We start from the raw sequence: 17,161 nt of genomic DNA, 5'->3' as shown, positions 1-17,161 counted from the left end.
GAATCTCAAACTTGATGTTTTCAGTGAGGAGTGATATCTATACGGGAAACGTGTCTCCACCAGGTGACAGTAGCATGACGGACACTTTGGACTGAATGGGGCCTTCCAGGACTAAGCCACACATCAGGTCAAGACGTTGCACCGAGAACCATTTCTTAAAGCCCATGCGTGATCTGGGGCTTGCAGAAAACCCTTGCATAACTTCAATTGACTTGTATGAATGGGGAGAAGGATTATCATATTTTCCATTTCTTGGGATGTGGATGTTCTCAATGTGATTGTCACATACCCACTGGACATTGGGACATGCCTTGCACCACAATCCCACTGTGTTCTGTGCTTCCCAAGGTAAATCGCTGAATATAGTGTTCTTCTCAGGGGCGATCAGTAGACTAGCTGAATGCATTGCATCTGACCAAAGAATAGGCATAGCTCTTGCTGGACTGTAAGTCTGGTCCTTTCATTTTAATGTGCTGGGCTAACCTACGCTGTGCTGTGAAAATATCAGTCACATGTTTCAGAGGGCCACTGTTGTAAGGTGGTGATTTTTGAATATGAGAACACGAACCCTCCTGCTTAGTGTGCAGTTAACGTTTGGGGTTTCAGATTATTAGCGTTATAACATTAACCCTCTTGTTCCTAGTTGGATTTGGTTTTCCCTTCCACGCAGCAGTGTGACCTGCACAGAGTTGGCAGAAATCATCTCTCACTCTCCCCACCTCCCAGCTTTCGCATACCCTTCAAGTCTCCTTGCCTGCATGAGTCTCTCACATTTCTGCATACTCTCATTCTTGGCCAGATTCAGTAGCCACAAAGGCATCTTGCGACTCTCCACTGAGACTCATCCTTATGTGGTTGAACCTTTAACGTTTGTCTCAAACCCATAGATCTCACCCCAGGAGACACCCATACGTTTAGCCCTATTCTCTCTTCTTCCACACTATTCCCTTCCGCTTTTAGTGCAGTCCGTTTTCTCTTTCCAGGCTTGGCGATTAGACTTGTAGAACCGGAATGGAGAGGGAGACACGTTGCCGCCGTAAATCCATGCTTGAAAGGAGCACGGCATTTCCTCTTATTTAATTAAATCTGACAATTACCAGAGTTGAAAATATTAACTGTGCGTATTTACTATGCGTGGGCGGATCCCAGAGGGCTCTAAGCCACATTACACACACATGCTGGGAGCTGGCCAGTGCTGCAGAGCCTGACGAGCGGGGGGAGGGAGGGGCACGTGTAGGTGTGTAGCTGGGTGTGCCCGTTTTCAGTGGTTGTGTCTGTGCTCTGCCTGAAGCAAAGTCTCTTCTTCAGCCATCGGGCATGGACCCCACCGATCTTACGTCCCACTGTTGGGCATTAAAAAAACAACCAAAGTGTGGGTGCAATGGGCTCTTCACACCCAGTGCGACTGCACCTGTTATACTGATAGCTACGCCCTCCGTCCTTTCAACAGTGATACACAGGAATTTGGTAGAAGCGTTGCTGTACTGTAGCTGCATTGTTTTGTAGTTGCATTTAGTCGTTCGTACCCCTGGCAAGGCAGGTGAAGAATATGTGGGAAACGATAAATGGATGGTAGAGGGCGACTGGGTGTGGTGTGAATGTGATGCATGGCGCTCGAATAGCAATGCGGTAGGTGTAAAAGCGAGATGAATGCTTGGTGCAAGTGGAATAGGTGAATACCATGTGTGATTGAAGAAAGGTATGTGTTGGGATACGTGGAACGTGGTAGATTCCGGTTGTAAGTGGAATGTAGTGGATGCTGGGTGACTTGGAGTGTAATAGATGCGGGTATGTTATTGAGTGTGTGCAATGGAAAGTGTAAGTGTGGTGTGTTAGATGCACATTCTGAAAAGAATGCATTAGATGTTGAGTGTGAGTGCCGTGTGGTATATGTTGTGTGCAAGTGGAGTGTGGGAGAATTCGGTTTATGAGAGGAGGTCTGGGAGGATGGGTTTCAGTGCAGTGTGGTAGATGATGGGTTTAAGTGCAGTGTGTAGATAATGGGTTTAAGTGCAGTGTGGCAGATGATGGGTTTAAGTGGAGTGTGGCAGATGATGGCCTTACGTGGAGTGTGGTGGATGCTGGATGTAAGATGAGGGCAGTAGATGATGACTGTTAGTGGAATGTGGTAGATGCTGAGTGTATGAGGAGTGTTGTAGATGCCACATGAAGTGAGGTCGATGGTGGGTAAATGTGAAGTGTGCTGGGTACTGAGTGTGAACTTAGTTTAGTGGATGCCTGGTGCGTGTGTAGATGTTTGATGTGACTACTGTTTGGTAGACGGTTGCTGTAAGTGGAGAGTAGTTGAGTTGGTTCTTGGTGTGAGTGAAATGAAATGAATGCTAGGTGTGATCGGTGTGTGCTAAGTGCTGGGCATAAGTGGAGAGTGGTAGATGCTCGCTGTAAGAGGAGGATGGTAGGCGATGGGTCTAAGTGGAGTGTGATAGAAGAAGTTGTAAGTGGAGTATGTGCCATGCTAGGTAAGCGTCAAGAATAATAAATCTGTAATGCGGTAGGCTCGTGTTTGGAATACGCTAGCTTCTGGGTGTGAGCAGAACATGAAATGTGTGTGGAAGTATTCATGATTCCTCTAATATACCCTGCTGTCACCAGCATTCTTCTAATCGTGTTGACGATGCTGCTATAGTTTCATAACTTAAGTAATACATTTATAATAATAAATGTGGGGTTCATGTGGACGGTGAGTGAAGTGGGGTGAGTGTGTTAGCTGTAAGTGTTATAGCTGTTGTGGTGATTGTGTGTTACTTAGTGGAGTGTGGTAAATTTGGAATATGGCACGATTGTCATGGTTGCAGTCTGGTACTTGCAGGACGCGAGAAGAGCATGATCGATGTGCATGTGGTAAATTCAGCGTGTGAGTGAAGGTTGACAGGCTCAGTTTGGATGGGCATGGAAAATATTTGTGGTAGGTGCAGGGGCTTTGCAGTATGTAATGTGTTTGTCCAAGATGTGAAGACATAATGCTATCTTTTATATTTGGTTTCATCATACACATGTATAATCTACAAACTGTAGGGAAAGGTTGAAAGATTGATTCAGTGAAGTACTAGCCAAGTATACAGAAAAACAGTTTCATTTACACATTGTGAACAACTGTCTACTAAAGGGATTGTGGGAAGCAGTAGATTTTTTATTAGTGTGATCTCATTTTTGATGCATGTGTGGTATGTAGATTGTGTGTTTTGAGTGTAGCAGTCATACAGCACAATAGCATCATTCCATAACCACTAGTTAATCCTGTAGTTAGCATTCAATTCCATTATTTTTCAGTTTGTCTAAGGCATTACAGCAGAGATGGTGTTAATTAGTGTTAATCTACCCCAAATACCTGTATTTAATTAGGGAAGGGATATGACCATGATGGATTGTAGGAGGAGTGGCTGTAGTATAGTTATAGCAAATGATGTGAGATTTCTTGTTGTAGAGGCTAACTGTGTTAGTCCGTTCTCGGTGTTTATATGGATAGTAATCTCCAAAGAATGGAGTTGGAGGGGCGGAGTCTTGACTGAAACCACTAGGATTCATTAATGTGCATACCTGTCTGCATGGAAAGGAAAATCAGTAAAAACAACAACAATAGCAAAAATGAGCTCGGCTGCAGACTTTGATTATAGCAGTGTACTGCGTAAGATAAGCAGAACAACATCATTTTTCCAGGTTTGCTGTGTGGTGGAATACAACACAGTCTCCTAAACGAAACACTGGCCAAAACGGCTTTTGACTGTATTGTTCCTTTGGGTAATTTAGATTAGACAAACATCTTGTGCCCAGCCTACAATGATGCGAATATTATCAGCACACAGAATGTACTTCATTAGGGATCCCACAAGAAATTTGCCTGTTCCACCTGCAGGCCGAAAGTGTCACCCCATGGGGGGATTTAGAATTTTGCAATTATGACCTGAGGAAGTGGAAAGTTTACTCGAGGTGTTGTGCAACCCTGTCCCCTTTTCTCCTAGGTTGCTGTAGGATTCATTGACCTTCAGGCCCCCATGACTACAAGTATTTGGGTTGATGGAATATAGCCACTGTTGAAGAGTAGAACCCCAAAGACCTCAAGGTAGTATTGCATATATTTGCTGGAAAAAAAAAAGTAACACCCATGGCAAGCATGCAAAGGCCAGAACGTTTGGCTGTGCAAATGCTTGTTTTTAATTATTTTTTAAAGGGTCCAGCAGCCAGCTGCAAAGTCTACTGGTCTAGGGGTCTTGAAACAGTAAATTAAAATAGAAAAAGTCAAATCCAAATGGCCACATGTGCATGCACGTGCATGCTCATACACTGGTGGCCATCTTAGAATTCACTTTACGAGATGCAAAACAATATTAGCTTGCCACAGCACTATGCCTTAACTTTGTCAGTGCTTGTTCATTTGTGAAAAGGTGAGCTAGTTTTGTTATCTAGCTTTGTGATTGAAGGTCCCTTTTATTACCCCCCGTGTACATCGTGTCTTCACACTGTCACCACCCAGAACCTGGTCAAAAAGAGAGATTAGGTCAGACTGGCAGTCCTGGAAATATCATAGGCATGTGTTGGGACTCATTCATGTTCTTGCTCACTCACCTAGGGGGCTTGAAGGGGCTGATTTTTGGCCAACAGGATTTGGCAAACCTGCTCCCGAGGTGGGCAGTGTGCTAGCAGAGCCCATTGTTATGTGTCTTTTCTTCAATGTCTCTACCAGTACATATAAGTGAAGTTAAAACGGTGACCTTCAAATGGCAGCCATTTTGGGAGTGATGTGGAGATCGATGGAACAAATGGCTTTAGTTACCCTTCTTCAAAAAACGTGTCAGTCATCTTCCAGGTCACCTAGAGGGTTCTCTGGACTCTACGGTGCTCAAGGTTAATCAATTGATCTTTGTAAATAGCTGACTTGGTTCTGTGTTGTGTTGGCCAGTTGTACTTAATACTTGTTGCATGATTCATCATATTGTTCCTCTCTTCTATCCCCACCCTCTAGCAAGAGAAACACAGCAATAAGTACCCTGCACACTGTACTAGCATTCAGTTTAACACGGCCTCTGGTATGCATGTTCTTCACTGCAAAGTTAGAAGGCAACTCCCACTGTGGCAAATGCTACTAATATTAGAGGACAAAGAGATGCATTGACCCCTTTCCTGGCTAATATGTGTTTATTGTGCCTATGAAAAATAAAGTGATTCACCGCTCAGGCGCCTTAGGATTTCATTTAGATTCAGACTGTTTAACTAGTTGCAGAAATATAACAGAGGGTTGTCTAGAGTGGTGTTGATTCTATCTCAGGTTTTCTGATAAGACAGAGAGGAAGCACCTACACAGATTTGGGCATGGTGTTAAACCTCAGTGTGCCCCTAAATGCACCCAAACTCAATATAAAAATCTGAAGTTTGAAGAAATAAATCTTCCGGAGTCAGTAACAAAAAACTAAGCATGAAGGTTTAGTAAAATAATTCAAGAGCATTACTGGATGCAAAAATACTAGCCTATCAGATTACAAAGGAAATTAGCATAAGGCTAAAACAAATGAAGCAATAGAATGACACAAAGTCAAGGCAAAATATTCTAAGTCTAAAGCTTAAGACAATCCAACAAGGGCTCAGTATCCAAAGTGAGGGAGTCAGAAGACTGGATTACCTCGAAAATGCATCAATTTTATATTCAAATCTGAAATGGATGTCATTGGAAATTGCACAGTCAATATAGGGTAAGCAAATGTAGCAATCAATTGATTAATCATAATACTGAATTATACAATGCCACCTGATACCGCCCCTATAACACTAGCCCCTAAATGAATATTAATGTGCCCTAATCTAGCCCAATGTCATCAGCGGTGACAGTACACATCTAGTTACTCAAGCGCCTCAGAAATGATAGGCCTAATGTATCATAAGCAGGACGAGCCTTGAATTTAGCGAAAGACTTTACACTGTAGTTGTTCGAGAACAGCATGTAAATTCAGAGCATCAATGCACATTTTGATTATGTGCGGTGTCAGAGACAAATGAAAACAAACATGTCTGTGTTAAAATCCAAGATGGACGATGGGCATAGTTTGGGCATAGCTTAGGCAAGTATGGAAAAACATCTCTGTTTTCGTATTAGTGCAATAATGTTTATAATGTTCAGCACAAACTTTAATTAAATCAAAATCAGTGTCGTCAGTGGTATATAGGGGGGTGGTAGGTTTTAATTCACCAGGGAATTAGCCTATGAATACAGTTTTGACTTTCCAGTTGTATCAAGTGAGTGACACCTCTGCTCCCCACTCAAAGCAAAGGCCCCGGCACCCAACCCTCAACGTACCAAACTCACAATATTTAGCCAAAGTCTGTGCATTGTATGTTTTTAGTCATTCCTGTATGGATGCCTTTGATCATAATCATGGCGGTAACAACTGTGACACCTTGCACCCTTTGAACCCACTGACATTACAGAAAGTGGTATCACAGGACATTTGACTCAGATGACAGGTCATTGTACATATTTTAAAACATATTTTTTTGAAAACTCCGACTCCGACCGAAGAATGTTACGGAAAGTGAGTGAGCACTGGTACCAGTGGTAGCCGCAGGACATACAATGAGTGGAGCCAGCTCCCCCTAAGTTATAGCTACTGCAGCTGTGGACCTTCACACAGCGATCTAGCCTCACAAATATTCCTCATATGTAAGTGAATATGACTGAAGAATGAAACAAAGTGTGGATAGTTATGGGGAACTTTCAGAACCAGCCAAAAATACTTGTGCATTGTCACAACTGAGGTTACAGCAGTACCCAGGAAGTGATCCGTGTGGCACAGGCACTGCTTTTCTCAGAGTCTAACAAGTCTGAAGACCTGGGGACGACGCCCCCCACATACTACAGAGGAGGACATTTGTAATGTTTCTAAGCTCATTGCCCTAAGACTATAGCTCTCTGTTGCTCGCCTCGTGACTGCTTGCCCAAGCGTTTCCTTGCTCTGGTTGGCACCGCTCGGCCTACCAAGGCTCACAATAGGCCACCATGATTACGTCTGCGTGTAAGCCTGGTTGTGTGAGTGTATGTATGCATGCATGTCTGCTTGTGTGCATGTGAATGTGTGCATGTCTTCCTGTGTGTGTGTGTATGTGAGTGTGTGCATGGGTGTTTGTCTCTCTTCGCATGTGTACGCAGTACTAATTTGTAAAAAATACAAGTGCCGGGGCCCTTGTCAGGAAACCACTACAGCAGGCACCACCCACTGCCTCTGTCACCGCTACTAATGACAATTCAGAATTTTTAAGCATTAAAAATGACTAATATCTGCCAACCAAGTTATTCTTATAGCTTTGTGTGGCAAATATTAGTCATTTTAATGTACATATTGCATTATTAAACAACTGTTGTTGTGTTCATTACAAAGTTAGGCATGCAGCACCGTGTGACTGGCTGTCATAAGTCCCACTACTGGCGATTAAGTGCCGATGCTGAGCAGTGGAAACCACCGGCTCAAATTAAGCACTGTGTGTACGTCTACCTGTGTTTTTACCGGTAAGTCTGCATGCTGTTCCTCGCCCATGGTGGCTCGGTGAGCCTTGTGGTGGCAATGCCTAGATTGGTATTGGATGTTGTTTTAAACAGATAAATAGGTCTTGGGCAATTAAAACTGGTATTGCAATATGAAAGCTGCAGGAGCAGTGTTGGGGCAACGTTGGAACCAGCATAACAAAATGTGCGGTGACCATTTAAAACTAGCGTGGAAATGGTCTGGGGGGAAAATCTAGAAATTGTTATTGCACCGTTTACCTGATTTACACAACGTCAACCTGGCGTGACTATGAGAAAAGCGCCATTTATTATTTATTTGCTAGTACCTTTGAAAAGGCCATGCTACAGCTGGTGCTGCCTCGGACCATTTTTATTTGGAGAAAAAAAGGTTCCAGTTTATAAGCAAAAAAGGATATAGCCGTCTGTTCCTTTTGCTTCCTAAAACAATGCTTGATTGTCCTTTACCTCTGCCTACAACTCACTGTACTGAGAAAGTCTGCAAACAGCCTGTGGCCTCTCACGAGCAAACATAATGCGAGGGAACATTGGTCACTGGTTTGAAGGACCCAGGTACCGAGTCTCCAGGACCAAAGGATAAAGATAACCATTAACACAATTGAGGCCCAGCAGCTACCGACATCCTTGGTACATCCTGAACTGGATGTCTCAAATCCATAAGGAAGGAGTTTTGCTTTGTGAATTCTGATAAACACAAACGGGAGGGGTTGTAGGAAGGAGGTTTATGTTTTGAACTCGTGACAAATGTAGTGGGAAGGGCAGTTACTTTGGTAACTCTGACAAATGCAATAATGGAGAGAGCTTTATTAACTCAGAAAAATAAAATAGGAAGTGGTCTTACAATATGAACCCCCTAAGAATTCCAATGGGAGTGTCCTTTACATTGTGAATACAATAACAAATATCATAGAAAGGGCCTTTACATTGCGACAAATACCATAGGAACAGGCATTACATGGTGAACTCTGACTAATACAACAAAAAGTGTTTTTTTTAATGGAAAACTCTCATTCAAAGGCAATAGAAAGGGGGTTTGCATTAGGAACTCCGAAACAAACACCATAGGGCGGGCCTTTACATTTCTAGCTATCTGACAAATACTAGAGGACGAGGATCTGCATTGTGAACTCTCATCTAAATGTAATAAGAAGTGGTTTAATACATGTATCCCTTTCTTGGTCTGGCTCTGGAAATCACTTGATATCTCCATAGTGACATTTAGTGTTCATGTAAATGTATACTTGGAGTCTTCCTAGAATGTCTGAGTACTCTTTATATGCAGAAGCCTCATGGTCATGTTGATTTGTGTTGATGCAAAAGTTAACAGGCTTGCTTTATTGATTATTAAACGTGGTGACAAAGGAGGTAGCCCTCTCAGTTACATTTTGAAATGCTTGACAAAACCTGTAGGCTTAACCTTTTTGATAGGGAAAAGCCTCGTGTTTTCCAATAAGTATTGACACTTTAATGGTCAAAGCCTGCTGGTAGGCAAATTGCGACATGGTACCTCACACATTAGGGAGTAGAATACTTTGATAGGATTAGCTGGCGCTTGTGATATTTCTTTAGTACACAATTTGCCCCCTGTTTAGTCTATAAGGCTCCTAAAGGAGAGGTTCCCATTTGAAATTCCACCTGAAATGTTTTAATTTGTCATTTTGAGTGTAACAGTTAGTTATTTATACATTAAAATACTTTTCCTTTTTTAAAGAAAAAAAACATTGGTGAGGCATCTATTTATTTTTTTACTGTTATTTTTGTGTGTCCCTTAGTTCTCAGTTTCTGAGACTGCTCTGTCTCTGTGCTAACAAGTGTTTTATAAATGAATTCATTTACTTGGTGATGGCGGATGCTATTCCAGCTGTGATTTTGCTGACAGATGCTGAGAAGTCATTCACTCTCCTGAAGTAGAGCTGTTCATTTCAAATTTCAGATACATTTTAGTTTCCGAATTCAGTTTGTGAGATCTATCCAGTTGCTATACCAGGCAGCCTTGATGCAGCTAGTAATAATGCCTGAATCGTGACACTTGTCAAGGATGTCCCCTTTCTCACTTATTATTTGCCCTTTTTTATTAACCCCCTGGCACAATATATTCGCTTTAACCCAAACATTCTATCTTCTGCGCCTTCCATGTCCAAAATATAGTTCTGCACGGATGATATGGCCCTGTTCTTAATCCTGATCTCAGATAATATAAAAAATGCTTTGCAAGCTATAAAATCCTGAATTGTGACACTCGTCAAGGGTGTCCCTTTCTCCCTTATTATTTGCCCTTTTTAATTGAACCCTTGGCACAATATATTCGCTTTAACCTGAATATTGCATCATCTCTGCCTTCCATTTCTAAAATAAAGCTCTGCATGAATGATATGGCTCTGTTCTTATCCACGACCCCGGATAATGATTTAAGTCAGTGATGATTAGGATTATTAAGTTATTGGAACTCTGGTAAGGACTGCTTTTATCGATTATAGGCCGTATTGCATTAATTAATTTGTCAATTTGTTTTTGTTTCTTTTTATATCAGTCCCCTTTAAGCTGGACATTTTTTTTTTAATTGGAACAATTAATCTCATTTTTTGTATGGAATCAGAAATGTGCACGTGTCAGACTTAGGATATTGCAAATGCCAAAGAATGGGGGAAGTTTCAGACTCCCAGGTTTCTAAAGATATTACATGCCCTCTTTCATTTTGCAGATGTGCTGATTATTAATTCAAATCTCCACGTTCAGCAACTCGATCCTCCAACTGATGTTGAAGGGACTGGAGGTGATGGAGCTAAGAAGGCCCATCTTAATCCCCAAATCACCTACAAAAGTTAGGTATAAATCTCTAAACCGCATTTGGTTTTTGAAGGATAAACTATTTCGTAAATATGGAATTCCCAGAGTAAATGCTGAGACTCCACTGAGATATTGTTAGTTTCTCTCCCATGGTGTGGCCGATGCAACAATCGATAAATTGGTGGATTTATCAGTTTTCAAGGCAGGGGATTTGTTTGACGGCGCCATAATGAAATCCCTCTAAGCCCTGTTCTCGTGAACAAGACCTCATGAGCACGTGCACTTTCTTTTATGTATCCAAATGAGGGCTATCTTCCATAATTTGTCGTGGTAGATATTGATTCCTCTCAGGACCTAGTTAGGCAGATGCTCAGGGCAGGTAAAGTAAATATAATTTTGAATTCTTGGTACAAAGAGCTGTATATGGGATCAGAAGAGATTGTAAGGAAGATAAGCGCAACAATGGGAAAGGTACACTGGGATCAGCCTAAAGGAAAAACAATGAGGAAAATACTTTGATTGAAGCGATTCTGCTCATAGGGGGGTCAATTTTCATTGAATGGCCCTTTTCAATGGGCTGATATTGTACCTTACATCCTGATTTGTAACAAAGTATTTCCAACAGTCTCTAGAAAGTGCAATCAGGAAGAGGGGTGATTACATATGCTTTGATCTTGTTATCAGCTAGAGACATTCTAGAGAGGGGTGTTTTGGGCAGTAGGAAAAACAATTGGCATGGATATCCCTCCCTCTCCAAAGACAGCTCTTATGGGACTATAGAAGGATGAGAGGCCAGAATATCGTGGCACTGAGCACTTTAGGTTTATAGCGATGTTAGTACCCGCTCTCTGGTTACCTTTTATTGGAAAGCTTCAGCCACACCAAGGGTCTATGAGTGGGAATGAAAAATGCGGAAGGTCAGTTGGAGGGAAGCCTGGTATCATGCAAGAGCAAATCACATGGCCCAATATGGTAGGAAATGAAAATCTTGGGCCCCGGATCTGTAGTACCTAGAATGCCCGGATGAGCACTGCTATTTCTTTGAATATGAAAGAACTTTAAAGAAGGTTAAGCACTGTCACTTTTTCAATGAAATGCTCTTTAAATAAATAACAACGTTTGCACTTATGAATGTTTGTTCCATGGTCACTTTAATGGGGGATACTTACAGGAGTATCTTGGTGGACCACTTTTCACTTTATATTGGGAATAGGATGCATTGTTAATTTCGGAGCAAGCCCTCACAAAGTCTATCTGGATCTAGATATTGCTCCAATTGTATTAAAATTGTAATCACAGTATGTAAGAAACAAATTATACCAAGATTATTTTAGGATATATGAGGGTTAAAAGAGTAACCTATAGGCCAAACTGTGTGGGGGAATTAGGTGTGGCTTTAAGTTTATTTCTCAGGTTAACCAGCAAATAATGTGTTTTCTAATCAATTCACCTTCCCTGGAAGAGGGACCTTTTGATACGAATCTCTGGTTCAGGTGGTGCTTCAGAGGTCTCAATTTAATTGTGTTCCATTGTAAACTTATGCTTAGTATTTAATTGAGTGAAAAGGTACTTTTTCTTTTTAAATATAAAAACACTAGGCATTGATTCATTACAAATTATTGTGCAATATGTGGAATTCTTCAACTTTTATTTCACCCTTTTAGTTCTTTGATTTATCTGGCTTTAACTTTTTGACTGCACTCTTGCTATTCGGTTTCTGATACAACAAAGTATTAGTAACACTGACTGTCCTGTTAAGTCTCAGAAATGTCTTATTTCGGTCACATAATTGATGACCAATAACCTCCTGAAGTTGAATGCAGATAAAACAGATGTTGACCTTAGGGAATCATCCTTAGACCTGAACATTCGTTTGGTAGTCACTGGCTCTTCACCCACTCCTGCCCCTGCTACTATGACCAGAAATGTTGGTGTTGCGATCAGTGCTGATCTTACGTCTGCCGGCATGACTACAAGATTCTCTTTCGAAGAGCTTTAGGGACATTCCTGCTTGCCTCTGTCTTAGGAGGAAAAAGAGGAGGTTGATGGTCCAGGCACCTATCCCATCCTTTTTGGATTACGGAATGCAGTTTTGCTTGGCTTATTTAAATATGTTACCTTCGCCTTCTGATTGTTCAAAATGCAGCTGCCATGTATGTTACTTAATTTACCTCACCGTGCTTCTGCTAAATCCCAGTTGGACTTCCTTCACAGGTTGCCAGTGAATAAACTGATCTTGTTTAGTGCATTATGCAAAGTACACAAGGCACTTTCTGGCAGTTCTCCTGAGCATCTCCGCTCTTGGATTCAGGTCTACATGTCCCCGAAATGCTTTGTTCCTCTTCTCGTGCACTCTTGGTTGTGTCCATGTTCCATCAATAAGAGGAGACAGATGCTGTTTGTAACGTGGTTCTTTGTCATGTTCCCTGTATACCAAAGATAAAGACTCTGTCCATGTGACTGTAGGTTGAGGGTGTAACTGTGAGAGTGCTCGGTCTCCGCATTAAAGCCAGATCTGTAGGTATTACCAATATTTGTTAAAAGTGCACTAGCTACTACAAACTGGCACAAACAACCAATGTTAGAGCTGGTACAAGCTACAGGCCTATTCACTTTCCAGGAGTTACAAATAACTAAACAATGGCTGCACGAAAGCGCACAAGAATAGTACCTCGTTAATGTGGTCCATGCAGGGCTATTACATTAACGGTTTAATTGCCTCTTTATAGCCACTGTCTGTTACAAAGCTAGCAAATGTGGCTGTGAGAGATTTGGAGCAATGCGAACATATAAAACAAAACAAATAGTTCAACAAATGTTTTGCCAAGTGCTTGGTAAGCACTAGCAGAGTATAGCTAACGCTGAAGGCCTCAGGAATATCATTTAGTATCGAAATGTGAGCAAAGGACCAGTACTGTCAACCCAAATGTTATTGCAGTGGTCTCAGATGTATTTATTGATAGAAGTTGAAGGGGTATAATATCTTGCAACGAGCAAGCATGTATATCACGTCCTGCACAGTGACGTGGCTCGGTTGATTGAGCCATTGGCTGAGAAGATCTCTGAGTAATCTGAAGGTGACAGGTCTAGGCCCCATCATGCCAACACATGCTTTTGGCATTGATCAATTACTACCATTGTGTTGAACGGTGCTGCCACTTTTTTGTCACATCTGAAAAAAACAATTCCATTTGCAAAGTGTAGTTTGCAAAACGGTATATTATAATAACACATTTGTCTCCAGTCATTGCACTACCATTATTGCACAACCAACTAATCACAAGAGTGGCGCTGCACCCGTAATTAGCTTTTCCATAATTCATGTGCACGACTTCTAGCCGTGATTTATTGATTTCAGCTAGTAGGTAACCTAGATACTTTTACATGTAATATAAACGTTTTGCAACGACCCAGATAGGCCGCCATAGCTCACAGTTTCAATTTACCAGAACCCCATCAGTGCTAAACAAATACAGAACAAACGAATCCCAGCTGTAGACTATTGAGCTAATACAGGTAAGCAGGGTGACCTGTGCTGTATAACGCAGCAGTGTTTTATGTGGGTGCAGTACTTCAAGGTGACGTGCAGTCTCCTTCAAATGTACCTGGGGGGCACCTTCTTCTTATAATACCAAAATGACACTGCTGTTGAGTGCTCAGCGCATTTCACAGTTCACTCAAGCGCACCAGAATTCATAAAGGAAGAGGAGATACAAACTCAAGACACACGAGGGTGCCAAGATGCTTTTAAAATGTAAACTCCAGCCATAGACTAACTCAACAACCTTTAGCTCGCACAGACTATCATAGATGCCGCGAGCTACGTGAACAAATTGAAGTGTTTAGAGAAGGCTGCCTTTTGCTGTGTTATGGCATTGATGCGTTGGTGTAGGTCACCACTAGAGGTAAATCACTTGTTTTTTATTACTGGGTAAATGGACCATCTGACATAAACTTACAGGAAACGTCACTCCTCTTTACAACTTTGTTTCCATTGCTGTGCTGTGCGTGCATGGTGCTGCTCGTGATAGTGTAAGCATGGTGTCCGCTTTATGCAAAGTGAAGCTGACACGATACAGCAGGAGTAGTGTTCTTTTAGAAGGAAGTAAAGCTCCCTTTCTCTGAATTGCACATATTACTATTACTTTCGCATTCCATCTTTCTGGTAATCTGGTATCCCCCATAACTCACGGACCCTCCTCATTTTTTATTTGGCTCTCCAAGGGTATAGAAGAGATCTGGTGCCTCTGGGGCATCAGTCACACCGGATGTTACATTCCTTTAAGTGATTTGCTTGTCCCCCGCGGCTAATGGCGTAAAGCAAAATGATGCCTCAATCACACAGATATATATTGGCCCTTGGGGTGAATGGGGCCCCTGCAGGTTTGGGGCCCTATAAAGGCTTAGGGCTCCCCTGCGCAATAGGGGTTGCAGGCAGGCCCGGCCTTAGGGCGGTGCAAGCAGTGCGGCCGCACCAGGTGCTGGCCTGGATTGGGGGGCGCTGACCTCAGGGGGGCGCTGTGATTAGCAATAAAGTACGAAACTTGCAATTTAAAAGCATCTGATGAAAAATTACTTTTGCGTGCAGCCTTCAGGAAGCAATTAAAAAGTAAGATACCTCTTGTGGTTAATGTTCGTGCTATAGAGAGAGAGAGACATCGGAGTTTTGTCTAGCAGCAGTTTTGACTTGCCATAAAGTAGCACAGAGGGTTAAAGTGCCTGCTGCAAAGAGCAGAACTATATTTATGTGGATAGCTGAGTGAATTAGTAAAGCCAGCCTTTACAAGCGCTTTGAAACAAATTAATGTATGTGGGAGGGGAGCTATGGAGAGATGAGGGGCACATTTGCCGGGTGGTAGTGAGGGAAACAGAGGGAGGTGGTCAAGGGGTGAGGGGGCACCAAAAAAGACTGTCGCACAGTGTGCCACAAGCACTAAAGCCGGCCCTGGTTGCAGGGTTCTGCATTACGTCCCCCGTCTGAGACACTTTGTCTCTTCCAGGGCCCTGATGATGCTACTTAATGATATTTTAACTTAATTTACATCGTCTTCTTAAGGATTTTGGGGATCCCCAGCATAACGTATTTAGGCAGCCCCTTTTCTGAACTACTTTGAAAGTTATTGCCCATTTCCTGCTATTTTCGGTCTGCATGATGCCAGACAATAGTAATTTTTATATTCAAATATCAGAAACACAAATAAAACAGTAAATTAAGCCTTGTCCTCTGTCCCAAAGATCTTGCGGATCACTCTAGGTAGATAGAGACATACTAAGAGGTAAAGGTAGAAGAGGTGAAAGTCAAACGGAGGGAAAGTTTTCTTCTCAGGGGACCCCTGGAAAATGGGGATGCTGGGCACTCGCCCACTGTGCCCATGCAGGGGTGGCTCCTCTGTTAGGGCGGAGGAGCGTTGCCCGCCCCGACCAGCAGCAGAAGCTGCAAAACGTTTAACAATGAAGGGATAATAAACTATGTTTATTTTCCTTTTGTTGTGAAAGAGGGGGCATTGGGGTGATGAGCAGTGAGGGGAGTGCACTATGCACTCCCCTCATTTCGCATGTATGTTTGGCCGGCTGTCTTGTGCCGGCCAAACACACATGCACAGTAGGCTCTCTCCAGCACGACACTATGTTGCCGGGCTGGAGAGAGTCTGCACAGGCTCCCAGTCTGTCTGGGAGCGCCCTGGCTGGGTTCTCCCAGCCAATCCTGATGCTGCTTTGAGCAGTGTCAGAACTGGCCACAGGGCAGGATGGGAGCCTGTGCCTGCAGCGAGACGGAGGAGAGGAGCGGCGGGCGGCAATGAGCGAGGTACGTTTTTATTTTATTTATTTATTTATTCATTTTTAAACCCACCCCCGCACGCCAGATGCGCCCCCTCCTTATGAGTGATGCGAGCCGCGACTGTGCCCATGCCTAAAAGTTCGCGCTATGTAAAACTGCAAAAACAATATGATAATAGTCTATGCTAAGAGAAGCTCAAACAGGCCCCTTTCCTCTCCCTTGTTCTAGTGAAATCTCAGAGATATAATAAAAGCAAGAATGAAGTGCATTGAGGTCTTCTGAAATGAGAGCTTTGTGATTTACAAGAAGGACGGACGTTTGCACTCTTCCTGGGTGTGCAGTTAGTGTTCTGTGTATGTGTGGGGCTCTTGCACTGCTACCATTGATGATATACCTGTTCTGTGTGTTTGCAAGCTACATAGCCCACTGCTGCCTATGTTGCAGTCATTCTATGCAGTATGGAGTAGACCATAAAACATGCCCACAAACCTTCAAAAAACCTGCCCACACATCAGTGGCAGCTGGTGAGCTTTAAAAGCTGTGGAGCGGAAGACTTGCCTAAAGTTCACCCTATTTTGTTGCCCATATCTTAAGAATTACCATCATTGTGTCAATGGTAGCATTGTTATGTGAACCCCCATGCCAATAATTACATACAATATTCAAGTATTAGAATTTTGCCACTGATATTACCCATATACCATGGATGGCCCATATGTCAAAAATGACCTTCAGTCTTTCAGAGGCAGCGTTCTGTTATGGTTTGCTTCCCGCCCCCCTCCTGCCCCAGTATTCCATGGCTGCCATCTTTAAGACAAATATTTGTCTGGAGTATGCCAGTACCAGCATTTTCTATACCACTTGGGGAGAAAAGGAAGCCAAAGCAAACCCCTTGTGACTTACAAACACACACAAATGCAAGGAGGTATAACATTTTTTACCTACCTTGCCTCTTTAGATGACAGCTAGAAGGCCCCATGGTGGCAGTAGCAAAGAATGAATCTGGGACTGGACAATGGAACCAGCAAGACCTGGTTCCCAGCAAGGAGCCAGCTACAGCAGAAGGC

The 17,161-nt window shown here is 42.7% G+C and overlaps 1 protein-coding gene across 4 annotated transcripts in view; it reads left to right on the top strand.

Annotated features, from left to right (window-relative positions):
- PACSIN1 (protein kinase C and casein kinase substrate in neurons 1) overlaps positions 1 to 17,161 on the top strand; it is a 288,391-nt gene that overhangs the window by 125,231 nt on the left and 145,999 nt on the right. The gene's annotated exons all lie outside the window — the stretch shown is intronic.

This window comes from Pleurodeles waltl, chromosome 6, assembly GCF_031143425.1.
Source record: "Pleurodeles waltl isolate 20211129_DDA chromosome 6, aPleWal1.hap1.20221129, whole genome shotgun sequence".
In the NCBI taxonomy this organism is placed as follows: Eukaryota; Metazoa; Chordata; class Amphibia; order Caudata; family Salamandridae; genus Pleurodeles; species Pleurodeles waltl.
This window is presented reverse-complemented; position numbering and strand designations above follow the sequence as displayed.